The sequence below is a fragment of the Alosa alosa genome, chromosome 5 (genome assembly GCF_017589495.1).
Source record: "Alosa alosa isolate M-15738 ecotype Scorff River chromosome 5, AALO_Geno_1.1, whole genome shotgun sequence".
Lineage (NCBI taxonomy): Eukaryota > Metazoa > Chordata > Actinopteri > Clupeiformes > Clupeidae > Alosa > Alosa alosa.
In genome coordinates this window covers 17,399,740-17,413,123 of record NC_063193.1, presented here as the reverse complement: position 1 = coordinate 17,413,123, position 13,384 = coordinate 17,399,740, and positions in this window count along the sequence as shown.

The following is a 13,384-nucleotide window of genomic DNA, read 5'->3' as shown; positions in this document are numbered from 1 at the left end:
AGGTTAACCTTTAAGTAATTGAAGATAAACGGTAGTAGGCAGTTAATCAATGAGGCAAAGGTGCTCAAACTCATATTACAAATTTATTAAATATAAATAAACAGTCAATCACATTGAATTCACAGTTAAAATGTACGTCAAATACGACAGTGTAATAAAACGAGACCACAGCCAGCAATACCGCCACCAGCAGCGCCAGACGCCCCACAGCAGTCCCCACAGTCAGCACAGCAGTAAACAAACGAGCAAGCAAGCAGCAGGCGAGTTAGTAGCTTCAGTGTTCTCCGGCCTAGCCTAGCCAAGCAGTCATCCGCACGGCAACCCACAAATGTGCCAATCGCTCGGTACCTTACCATAAGTCCTCCACAGATCGTAGGCTACTCAGCTCTCCACCCGATCACCAGCAGCGATGTAATCGCTCAGCTGAAACAAAGGAGACTTTTGGCAGTACGGAGCTAACTACCACTGCTAATACACGTTGTTCGAGGCAAAAAAGGGAGCTACTCACATTGCCGGGTGCAGACCAAATCTGCCACCTGGAATATAGCTTTTGCGTGGATGCCGAAATCCTGGAACTGCTCTGCTGTGTGTCCGGTTGTGTGTCCGACTGGGTAGGCCACCTCTGGCTCGGCCGCTGTGTCTTTTGCAGTTCTGACTTGATATCCTCCATGTCTGTCGATCCTGCAAATATAGGGGAAAAAAAAAAAAAAAAAAAAAAAAACACCTCCCACACACCTGTTCCCCCTCATTAAATTAAGCAGCCTCCTTCCTATAGGTTCGATTGAGAGTCTGGGAGTCTTTTTATTGAGAGTCTGTTAATTGTCAGTTTGATTTGGGACAGCCGTGACTGGAATATCAAAGTCCACACGTGAAAGCAAAACAAAAAACACAGCACACAGGACACAAATAAATGCATTAAAACACTACAAACGTGAAACATGATATTTTGCACACCGTGACATCCCCCCAGGCTTTTCCTTTGTCAGTCCCTGACAAATAACTGTCCCACAGAAACTCACATCAAGTACAGAGCTGGTGGCTGACCTAAATTCTCCCTAGCAGACCGTCGAGGGCCCACTGGCTCAGGGTCCCTTGGGTCATCCCCTTGCTCCATCAAGGTATAGAGTCCATATACTGGGGTGTCTGGCTGTGAATCCCCAGTCACTACAGGTCTATCTAAACAGACAGACACATCATCCAACATAGTAAAACAAGGCTTCAAAGAGTTTCGGTGTAAGGTCTTCTCTTTCCCACCCTTTTCTGGCCTTACCTTTTAGACCAACCCCATGTTACCTACATGCTCAGCTACTACATAAGGTTCGGGGTGCCACCGGCCTCAGAGTTTACCTTGTCTATTCCGATTCCGAAGCCAGACTCTCACCTACAACCAGAGGGGCGGCTTTGGTGTGGGGTCCATAGAGATGCCTTTGTCGTGATGCTGCACGACCGCTTTTCTCCTTCGACAGGGCTTGATTTTTCTGTAGGTTACACATGTCAACTGCATCTGACGTACCTCAGACTCCATGTTGGGCCAGAAGTAGTGTCTGCGGATGTTGGCCGTGGTTCGCTTCACTCCAGCATGGCCAGCAGCCTGGTGATACTTCTCCCACACTTCCTGCTTCCTAGAAGATGGGCAGACAACCTGGAACACACTTATTGGTCTTCGGATGGATCATTCGGCGGCAAAGGGTTCCATCACGTATGACCAAGCGGCCAGCCTGTCGAAGTAGCCGCTTAACGCCTGATGACAAACCCCTCCACTCAGGGGGCCTTGGCAGATTCTGGCTGATCACATACCTTGCCACTGTCTGAATGTCAACGTCCTCTTGGTTAACCTTCCAGTCACCGCTGATCCGATGGACTGCAGCTTCAGTCTGGGACAGCAGGGGCTTGTTGGGCCGCATACGGACTTGGGACATTCCAGCAATTGGCTGCTTTATTGGAACTCTAGCTACAACATCAACGTTGCCTTCTTCGCAACACGAGTGGCCCTTGACCTCACAGTCCGATTCGAGCTGGGCACTCAATCTTAGTTCAGTAGCTCCAAGCCTAGCTGTTTGTAAATATGCCACAGGGTTGTTGCCAGGGAACACTTGACGCCACACTCTTTGGGTCTGAGGGTCCTGGTGCGGCAACGACGGAAACTGGACTGGTCCCTGGAAAACAGCATTCCAACATGTAGCAATTACATTCATGCCAATAATGAGAGGGGTTGTGAGCCCTTCTTGCTTTACAATCACAACTCCACGGTCAGGCACTCGGACACCATCTATGGTAAAATTCAGTGTGGCATATCCAACGTAGGGGATGTCTAGGCCATTTGCAGCTTTCAGTGCCAGGAACATGGGCTCTGACCCCAAACCCACCTGGTTGGCAAAATGTTCATTGAACAGATCTTGCTGCATTAGTGTTACCTGAGAGCCTGTATCCAGCAATCCCTCCATTAACATTAACTTTTACAGTTGGACACTGGGCCACAAACACGGAATTGGTCCTTGCCTCACTAGTCCCACTGGTAAGCCCTGCTACTTGGACCTCAGCAGCAGGGGTAACTAGTTTAAAGGCAGCTGAGAATCAGAATGACGACGACAGTGACGCCCAACATGGCCTGCTTGTCCACAGTGATGGCATATAGGTTTACCTTCTGCATTCCAGAGATGAGATTGTAACTCAGCTCGCCTCCTCCCACAAGGTTGCCTACCAATAGGCCCATCCATCATGGGCAGAGCTGTTGCCTGCTGTCGTCCGTTCCAAAGCTCCTGGGTCCACTCCCTTAGCTGGCCCTTCAGATGGCTCAGGAATTCCTCCTTCAGGGTCTGCTTCCAGCGACTTTCCTGTGGGTGTGACTGGAGGGTATTGGTCTCACTTACCCATGCACAGGCAACATCTTGGCCCTCCATGTTCTGGTGTTCCTCTTCCAACAACAAGGCTTCCTGATACACCTCTGCAAATGTCTCATCTCATCTCATCGTTTTTAGGGCACGACACAAACTACCTTCCCACAGGCCAAGCAGCAGTTGGTCTCGCAGCTGTCGGTCCGATGGGGCCTCTTCGGCACTCCGTTTTTGGAGCTTGCGGTGGAACTCCCTCAGCCGTAACACAAAGGACCTCAAGGACTCATTAGTTTGTTTGCAACTAAAAAAAAACTGCGTGTAACACAGGAAGAGGTATCTGATCCCCATACAACTTTGTCAACACAGCCAAAATCTTTGAAGCCTTGTCCCGCTCCTTCATCCAAGACCAAAATTTCCCATTTAGCTTCCCCCTGTAATGCCCCCAATAACAAATTTACAGCTTTAGACTCTGATGCAGAAGCATCGATTAAACCCGTTACCTGGTCTTTCCAGTCGCTATACTTTAAAACCTGTCTACTTCCATCAAACTTGAGAATCCATGGGGCCCCGGCAAAAATAGGCATAATCTTGACAATTTAAAAAATTCAATCTAAAACAGTGTCAATATTTAAAACCTCTAACGAAACCCAATGCCTCTAGACTGCACACACTGCCGTCCACCAAACCCTGCTCGCAGCGCCAGAAAGAGGTCACCAGAGTAGTAGCCTTAAGGCTGCCCTTGACCAGACAGCAATATAGGTTAACCTTTAAGTAATTGAAGATAAACGGCAGTAGGCAATGCAATTAATCAGAGGCAAAGGGGCTCAAACTCCTATTACAAATTTATTAAATATAAATAAACAGTCAATCACATTGAATTCACAGTTAAAATGTACGTCAAATACGACACTGTAATAAAACGAGACCACAGCCAGTAATACCGCCGCCAGCCACCCGCAGCGCCAGACAGCAGTCCCCACAGTCAGCACAGCAGTAAACAAACGAGCAAGCAAGCAGCAGGCGAGTTAGTAGCTTCAGTGTTCTCCGGCCTAGCCTAGCCAAGCAGTCATCCGCACGGCAACCCACAAATGTGCCAATCGCTCGGTACCTTACCGTAAGTCCTCCACAGATCGTAGGCTACTCAGCTCTCCACCCGATCACCAGCAGCGATGTAATCGCTCAGCTGAAACAAAGGAGACTTTTGGCAGTACGAAGCAAACTACCACTGCTAATACACGTTGTTGTTCGAGGCAAAAAAGGAGCTACTCACATTGCCGGGTGCAGACCAAATCTGCCACCCGGAATATAGCTTTTGCGTGGATGCCGAAATCCTGGAACTGCTCTGTTGTGTGTCCGACTGGGTAGGCCACCTCTGGCTCGGCCGCTGTGTCTTTTGCAGTTCTGACTTGATACATCTTCTATGTTTGTCGATCCTGCAAATATAGGGGGAAAAACACTCCCACACACCTGTTCCCCCTCATTAAATTAAGCAGCCTCCTTCCTATAGGTTTGATTGAGAGTCTGGGAGTCTTTATATTAAACATTCAATTAAGGACAGCAGTAAAAAAAAATATATATTACTAATACTGTATATACAGTATAACTAAACTATCCCATTCAAAGACCATGACATTAGGGCAGTTAAAGCATCAAAATATATATGCTAAAAATAATAATAGTAAGAATAACATCTATGAGACTCAAAAGTTTACAGGTGTATCATACTATTAAGGAAGTCCCAATGAGGATTTTGATAGCTCATAGTCTTGTTAACCCAAGCAAAATATACTGTTCAGTGAAGAATAACATTTTCCGAAAGAAGTACTTGAGTTGCATTTTTCAAACCATTGAAGATATTTTAAGAATGCTCTTTCAATAGCAAATTTCCAATACACTAAACACATAAATCTTATTTATTCATACTGATTGTTTGCCTGTGGATAACTAAGTGAGTCATTAAGTAAGTTAGTGTAACTGCTGGCTAAGTTCTTATGATATGGTGCACTTTTCATGATTTTTTTAGCCACAGCTTTTGCCTCGGCTTTCTCCGCTTCTTTGCGAATACCATCACGAGCACTGATGAGCTCGGCCAACATTTTGCCATCTATTTCAAAGTCAAAGTCAAAGTCAAAGTCAGCTTTATTGTCAATTTCTTCACATGTTCCAGACATACAAAGAGATCGAAATTACGTTTCTCACTATCCCACGGTGAAGACAAGACATATTTTACCAATTTTAAGTCCACAGACAAACATAACATTCAAGTAAACAAAAAAGTAGTAAATAAGTAAATAAGAGGGCACATATAATAATGAAAAAATAAGAGCAGCAAAATTTTGTTGAAATTGTGCATAGACAGTCAATAAAAAACTAGTGCAAAGTCAGGCCAATAAGAGGCTTGGGTAGTTCTGTTTGACCTGAGTAATAAAGAAAGTGGCATAGTGGTGCAAGTTATGTAAGAGCAGCAGAAGTGTTGTGTTTTCAGGACAACAACACCAAGTTGTAAAAGTGTACAAGTGTGCAAGTGTTCAAGTGTGCAAGTGGAGTAGTGCAGGCGGCCATTGTGGGTCCAATGTCCAGGATGTTATGTAGCTGAGGGTGGAGGGGGAGAGGAGGGAGAGAGTTCAGCATCCTTACAGCTTGGTGTATGAAGCTGTTGGTGAGTCTGGTAGTCTTGGGGAGCGCAGGCTTCTGTACCTCTTCCCAGAGGGCAGTAGATCAAACAGATTGTGAGCGGGGTGACTTGCATCACTCACAATTTTGGTGCCTTCTATGGGTGAGGTGGGTGGTGTAAATGTCCTTCAGGGAGGGAGTGAAGCACCAATGATCCTTCCAGCTGTGTTCACTATGCGCTGCAGGGCTTTCCTGTTGTATTCAGTGCAGCTTCCGCCCCACACAGCGATACAGCTGGGAGAGGATGCTCTCAATGGTGCCTCGGTAGAATGTGGTCATGATGGCTGGTGGAGCACTTGCTCGCCTGAGTTTTCAGAGGAAGTACAGGCGGCTGGCTGAGCTCTTCGCCAGTGATGCAGTGTTGGTGGTCCAGGAGAGGTCTTCACTGATGTGCACCCCCAGGAATTTGGTGCTGCTCGCTCTCTCCACCACAGCACCGTCGATGGTCAGTGGCAGGTGTTGGGTGTGACCTCTCGGAAGTCAACAACAATCTCTTTGGTCTTGCTGACGTTCAGCAGGAGGTTGTTGTCCCTGCACCACGTGGTCAGATGGTCGACCTCCAACCTGTATTGAGTCTCGCCGCCCTTGGTGATGAGACCCACCAGAGTTGTGTCGTCAGCAAATTTCACTATGTGATTGTTGCTGTAGGTTGCAGTGCAGTCATCGCCAGCAGGGTGAAGAGCAGCGGACTGAGCACACAGCCTTGGGGCCCCTGTGCTCAGTGTGATGCTGCTTGAGGTATTGTTGCCAACACGCATTACTACTTGGGGCCTCTGACAGAGGAAGTCCAGTAGCCAGTTGCAGAGGTAGGTACTGAGTCCCAGTTTGTCGAGTTTGCAGATGAGTTGTTGTGGTATTATGGTGTTGAATGCAGAACTGAAGTCTATAAACAGCAATCTCACATATGAGTCTCTTTTTCCAGGTGGGTGAGGGCTGGGTGGAGGGCAGAGCAGATTGCATCCTCTGTAGACAGCTTTGGCTCGGTATGCAAACTGGAAGGGGTCCAGGGTGGGGGAGAATGGCTTTGATATGTGACATGACAAGCCGCTCAAAGCACTTCATGATGATGGGTGTCAGTGCCACAGGGCGGTAGTCATTGAAGCAGGATGGAGCAGTTTTCTTCGGCACAGGTATGATGGTGGCAGCTTTGAAGCATGATGGGACGATGGCTTGCTTCAGGGAAGTGTTAAAGATGTCTGTGAAGACATCCTTAAGCTCCCCTGCGCAGTCCTTCAGCGCCGCGACCTGGGATGTTGTCTGGACCTGTTGCCTTACGGGTGTTGATAGCAGCAAGTGTCCTCTTCACGCTGTCGGCAGAGAGGCACAGGGGCTGCTCATGTAGAGGGGGATGGGTCTTCTGTGGGCAGGTGCTGTTTTTTTTTTTTATTTGCAAACATCATTGACATTACAGAAAATGCAACACTACGACATGCAAATGAATACTACATACGACAAACAGACGTACATTACATAAACACATACTGTAACTTAACAAGACATCACATTGACTTGGCTTCCACAAACATAACACAACATAACATTAATAACAGAAAGGCTAAGGATGATTTGCGTCCAGGATGATTACAGATATGATTATCAGGGATGAAATTGATGACCGGAATGAAAAGAAGGGGGGATGGGGGGTGCGGATGGTAGCTCTAAGAGTGTGAATGAGGTGGTGTTGGGATGGGGGTGGGGATGGGGGGTGAGGGGTAGTGAGTATGTGAGGATGTATGTGTGTGTGTGTGTGTGTGTGTGTGCGCATATGTATAAGGCTGGTTTGCTGTTGGGCCAGGAGGAGAGAAGCTGGAACATAGAGAGGGAGAGAGGGAGGGTTTCAGGAGAGGAGTTGTAATTATTCTATTAATGATAAGTATAATAATAGGAATAACTGATTGCCTGGTTGATTGCCTGACTGATTGCCAACCTGGGCACCCATTAATGGCCACAGTTCCACCCAGCCCCTGCAGTTATACTGCGACGAGCTGACAGAGGGGAGGACCTGCGTGCCACCCATCGCCTCAGGCCCCCAGCATATGCACACATCCCCCACTACCACGACCAACCACACCTCGCCCCCAGACCTTCACCCAACACGCCACTCTTGACCTAAATATGTACAGTATGTGAATGGCTAGGTTGATGGGTCTATCTAGAATGTAGCATTAAAAGAAGTGGGCATGCATAGTGAATATCTGTCAGGATTTCCCCATGCACACCACACTTACCCTGTGTAAGATGTATGCCTCAACAATGTGTGCATTAAAATAAGTGAGGCATGCAGATAGACACCTGATGAGGCATCTACCTGCACTCCACTCTTACCCTAGCCTGTTTTGTAGTTTTTGTTTATGTATGTCACCTAACATGTAGTGCGATTAAAAGAGAGTAAAGCGTGCTGTGTGCTTCCAGGACAAGGCGTGTGCATGAGCGTATGAGGAGGGTGCACACCGGGGGCCCAGGGCCAATAGATAACCCACAGGACCCAACCAATGCCAAAACCACACAGCGACCCGCCAGGACCGAGTCTCCCAAGCCATCCAATGGGGCCCGGCAGAATAACGATGGGAGAGGCAGAGAGAAAGAGTGAAATTAGTAAAGTTATCAGAGAATGTAAATAAAAGGGGGAGGGAAAGAAGGGGATGCTATTTATATTACTACTACTACTACTACTAATAATAATAATAATAATAATAATAATAACAATAATAGTTCCAGCTACCCTCCCCTGCCTAGTGTTCGATGATATGTGTATCTGTTGATGAAGTGTGTTATGATCGTGTGGAGATGGAACTCAGGCAAAGAGGGTCAGGACTGTAAGTAGGTGATAAAGGGGTACCAAGGAGAGGTTGTATCCTGAGTATTGATTAAGTTTGTAGTTGATAGGTTTTCTAATGATATATAGTCTGTTAACAAGTTTTTCCAATGAGTGATGTGAGCTTTTTTCTTAGATTTCCAGTTCATGAGGATTGTTTTCTTGGCGATAGTCAGCGCTACCAGTAGTGTTTTATTGCCGGAGTTGCTTAAATTGACTGTGGATGTATCACCAAGTATGCATAAGGAAGGGGATGCTGGGATGTGACAGCCAAAGATGGAAGAGAGATTTTGTGACACTCACCCAGAAGTGGTTGATTGGAGTGCAATGCCAAACCGCATGAATGTATGTATCTGGGTTATTTTGTGTGCAGTGAGTGCAAAGATCCGAGCCAAACCCCATTTTTGCCAATTTATGTGCAGTGAAGTGGAATCTGTGAAGAACCTTGTATTGTATTAGTTGTAGATTACTATTCTTTGTCATGAGGTAGATGTTTTTTTTTTTTTTTGTCCAGAAGTCGGCACCGGGAGTAATTGATAAGTCTGATTCCCATTTGTGATATGGCAGGCCAATTGTTTTTTCTGAACAAGATATAATTTTGTAAATTTGGGAGAGTATTTTTTTTGGGAGAGGGAATATTAAGCAGCTCTGAGATTGGTGGGGGAATGTCAAGGTTAGCTGTCTGGATGTTAATTTTTCCTAGGATAGATGATTTAATTTGCAGGTATTGTAAGAAGTGTTTACTCTCGATGCCGTGCTTCTGGACCAAACAGGAAAAATGAGGCCAGATTATTGTCTTGAAGAATGTGTTGAAGGTGAGTGATGCCCTTTCCCATCCATGTGTGAAAGTTAAGTGTTTTTTTTATTGACGGTGAAATCTGGGTTATTCCAAATCGGGGTGCGAATTGATGGTGCTATAGGTGAATCAGTGATGTGGTAGAATCTCCACCAGGCTGTCAGAGTAGCTGAAATTGTTGGGGCTTTGAAGGATGGATGTTTTTGACCGACTGACTGCAGAAAGGGAGATCTGAGATTTTAATTTCTTTACAGATTGTTTTTTTCTAGGTCTAACCAGGTGTTGTCTGAGGGGTGGGGTGTAGCCATTTGTGGATGAAGTGGAGCTGGTTGGCCAGGGCATAGTGCTGGAAGTGTGGGGCCTCTAGTCCTCCCATTGCTTTTGGTTTTGGAGAGTGGCGAGTTTGATCCTTGGGGTCTTATCTTTCCAGTAGAATTTAGTGATTAATGAATCGAGAGACTTAAACCAGAGGGTGGTGGGCTGGGTTGGAATCATAGAGAATAGATAGTTTATTTTGGGCAGTATTGTCATTTTGATTACTGAGATTCTGCCCATGATGGGCAGGTGCTGTTTTGTGCTTCAAAGCGAGCAAAGAAGCGGTTCAGGTTGTTGAGCAGAGGGATGTTGCTCTCACAGCTCTGTGGCGCGGGCTTGTAGTCCGTGAGGGCCTGAATGCCCTGCCATAGGCTTTGTGAGTTCCTGCTGTCTTTGAAGTGGGTGGTTATCTTGTGAGTGTATTCCTTTTTTGCTTCCTTGATGCCACGGGACAGGTTGGCTCTCGCTGTTTTCATGCCAGCTTCATCCCCAGCTCTGTAGGCTTTGTCTCTGGCCCTCAGCAGCCTGAGGACATCCCCTGTCAGCCATGGCTTCCAGTTAGCCCAGTGATGATGTCTTTTGTGTGGGTCACATCATCGATGCACTTGGTGATGTAAGAGGTTACAGTGTCTGTATACTCCTCTATGTCTGTCGGTTGTTGTAAGTGGCTGCCTGCTTAAACATTTCCCAGTCTGTTGTGTCAAAGCAGTCTTGAAGAGCATCGGAGGCTCCCTCAGGCCACACTTTTTACCTGCTTTACGAACCCGGTTTGTTCGCTTTTACCCTTTGTCTGTATCACGGGCATTAGCATAACAGTGATGATATGGACTGAAAGTCCAATGTGGGGGAGGGGGTGGCTTTGTATGCTCCTTTGTGTGTAGTGTAGACCAGGTCCAGGATGTTATCTCCTCTTGTTGGAAAATCAACATGCTGGTGTAGCTTTGGAAGTACAGTTTTTAGATCAGCATGGTTAAAATCTCCAGTGAAGATGGTGAAACCGTCTGGGTGTGCCGTCTGTTGTTCACTGACAGCCTGGTACAGTTCACTAAGAGCCGCGTTCTTATCGCTGTTGTTGTTGGTAGGCGGGATGTATACTGCGACTAGCAGAATCGCAGTAATTTCCCTTGGCAGGTAAAAAGGTCGGCACTTTATGATCATAAACTCTGCCAGTGGTGAGCAGTGTTTGCATACTACTACAGTGTCCGGCACCATTCGTCCACGGATGTAAACACAGATTCCTCCTCCTCGTGATTTACCTCCCTTTACAATGGCCCTGTCTGCTCGATAGCATGCTAGCTGCTCCAGTTGTACAGCAGAGTCGGAATGTTGTCATTTAACCAAGTCTCAGTGAAGACGAGGCACACAGCAGTTACTTACTGTCGGTTCGTTGATCTCAGCAGTCATTATGTGATCCATTTTGTTGTCCAGTGATCATTTACATTTGCCAGGAGAATGGATGGTATGGCTGGGCGAGTTGGGCTGGCCGCTAGCCTGGCCCCGGACGCCTCAGCGCTTGCCCCTCTTCTGCTTCCTCGCGACACCGCTTCCGGCGCTTTCTTTCGGGGAGGAGCAGGCGGAGTCCGGTGTTGTTGCAGGCGGAGTAGTCCGAGTTCCTTTAAGCGTCTCTGTTGCAAAGTCCAGAGCGCTGCAAAACTTGCTTTTGCAGATGTCAATTAAAACTGCCTGCTGTACTTGTAGTACGACGTAGTAAGACAAGGCGAACACGTAAAACTTTGGGACAAACACTTTTTAAGCGAACAAAACACCGTACGGTTGGGACAGAGAGAGGTCGCTGCGTGTGTACGCGCCGCCATCTTGGATCATTTCACTGATCTTCTTGTCCTGGTTCTTCTCCAAGTTAGAGAGCAAGTCTTCGAACCATATCATGTCTTCATCCATGTCCTTGACAAATTTATCAGGTAGGTCCTTGGACTTCTTCTTCCATGGCAGCTTGATCTTGGATAGTTCATTAACTAAAAATGAGACTTTTTTGTCTTTATTTGCGTGCACCAGTTCTTCCATTCTCTGCTGTAATAATCTCATCTCTCTTGCTCTGATCTTTGCTTCTGTCTCCTCAAACATGGCGGTGGTGTAGAACTTTCCTCCATTTTGTTGAATCATTTTGTCCATCTTCTCCAGGAGAGATACAACCTGTTGTTTCTGTGTGCCTTTGTTCTTGTTACTGAAGACATGGTACCGGCCACTACAGTAATTAATCAGTTATTTCAAAGCAGCTGGACCTGTCTGGATGTGGTCCTCAATGCTCCGGCCTTCATCAAGATCGTCTCCTCTTGTGAAGCCCACCATTGTGTATGCTCTGGAGTACTCTCCGAAGGTGTCCTGGATCATCTTCACTGTGTCTCTCTCCTCTTGGGTGAAGCGTCCAACAGAGATCAGAAGCAGGAACACATGGGGTCCTGGTGAGGACATGGTGATGCATTTCCCAATCTCTTCTTTGATCTTCTCATTTGAGACAGCCGTGTCAAACAGACCTGGGGTGTCAATGACCTGCAGCATTCTGGTACCTATCATTGTTGTCCTTTTCTTACATTTTTTTGTGAGAGACTTTCCCGAAGAAAAATACTCAAATTCCGTCTTTCCCAGGATGGTGTTTCCTGTAGCACTCTTTCCAACTCCAGTCTTCCCTGTCAGGACCAGCCTCACACAGTCCACTGAAAGGAGAAAGAGGGAGTAGCTATGGTTTGTTTTCTTAAACATAGACATAGGCATACTCCCATAACAATCTTTTCTGAGGCCAGCTGTGATGTCCTATTACCCACAAATTTGTACCGCAACTCCAAAGAAACTGCTGTGACAATTTTTTAGATATTTTTTGATTAGATTTGTCAAAATCTAGTGAGAAATGAACACGTTACTATCTGATTATACCGTCATTGTAACCATTGATAGTGTCAATATACACAGTTAAAATATTTGGGAAAGTGTAGCCTACCTGTTTGCACTTTTTCTTGTTTGACATAGACACACAAATATTATAAACATCACACAATGCATGCTTACTTTGAACATAGCCTGTTAGATATAGATCTGATGAACAAATAAAAGAAATATAAAGTTAGTCACTTTTCTTCCTACAATCATATTTTTTGTTTATCTTATCTTCATACTTAAATCCAATAGATTTGCTTGTCTCTCCAATACTGATATGCTGTTGAACATCATGTGACGTTTGAATTTTAATGTGAGGAGAATATGGGTTCATGTTCTATCTTTATTTGCTCTACCTTTACAGTAGGTACCTGGTTAGAGGTAGACACTAAAGTATAATGTCATATAACAAACTTACACTAAATATGATGAAGTCATGTGTCTCCTCTTGTCCAGCCCCCACTTCCTCCTTCCACTTGTGTTCATCTTTCTGTTTCTCTCTTCTCTGTTGATCTTCTCTCTTTGTCCTGGTTGATTGCAATAGTCTTGCTCCATCCGGATTTGATTTCACTGTGGGGTTGTCATTGGATCTCTCACCAAAGCTGTTGTTCTCCATCATTGCCTCAATTTTGTCCAGAAGATTGTCAACTTGATTTTGGCGTTCATCCTTGAAGAACAAGTGGAACTTATTTCTCAGTGCCCTAGGAAGACTTTTACTTGCTTGGCTGTTTATCAAGCTAATATTCTTCTCATCCATACTATCTAGGGTGATCAGAGCCATGGTATTTTCTACCGCCTTCTCACCAAAAGCTTTTTGCATGAAGCCAAGCCTTCCCTCAAGGTCAGACCCTACTTCACTCTTTGTAATCACCAACAGAAAGATGCAAGTACCAGAGGAGGTCATAGAGGTGATGGCCAAAATTTCTGCCTGTAGCTCCTCACGGGTGAGTTGGGAACCAAACAGTTCGGGGGTGTCAACAATGACCAAACGTTTACCTCTGACACGTCCACTGGACAATTCACTTGCCAGCGTTACAGGGTCAGAAGACGAGGAGGCACGAG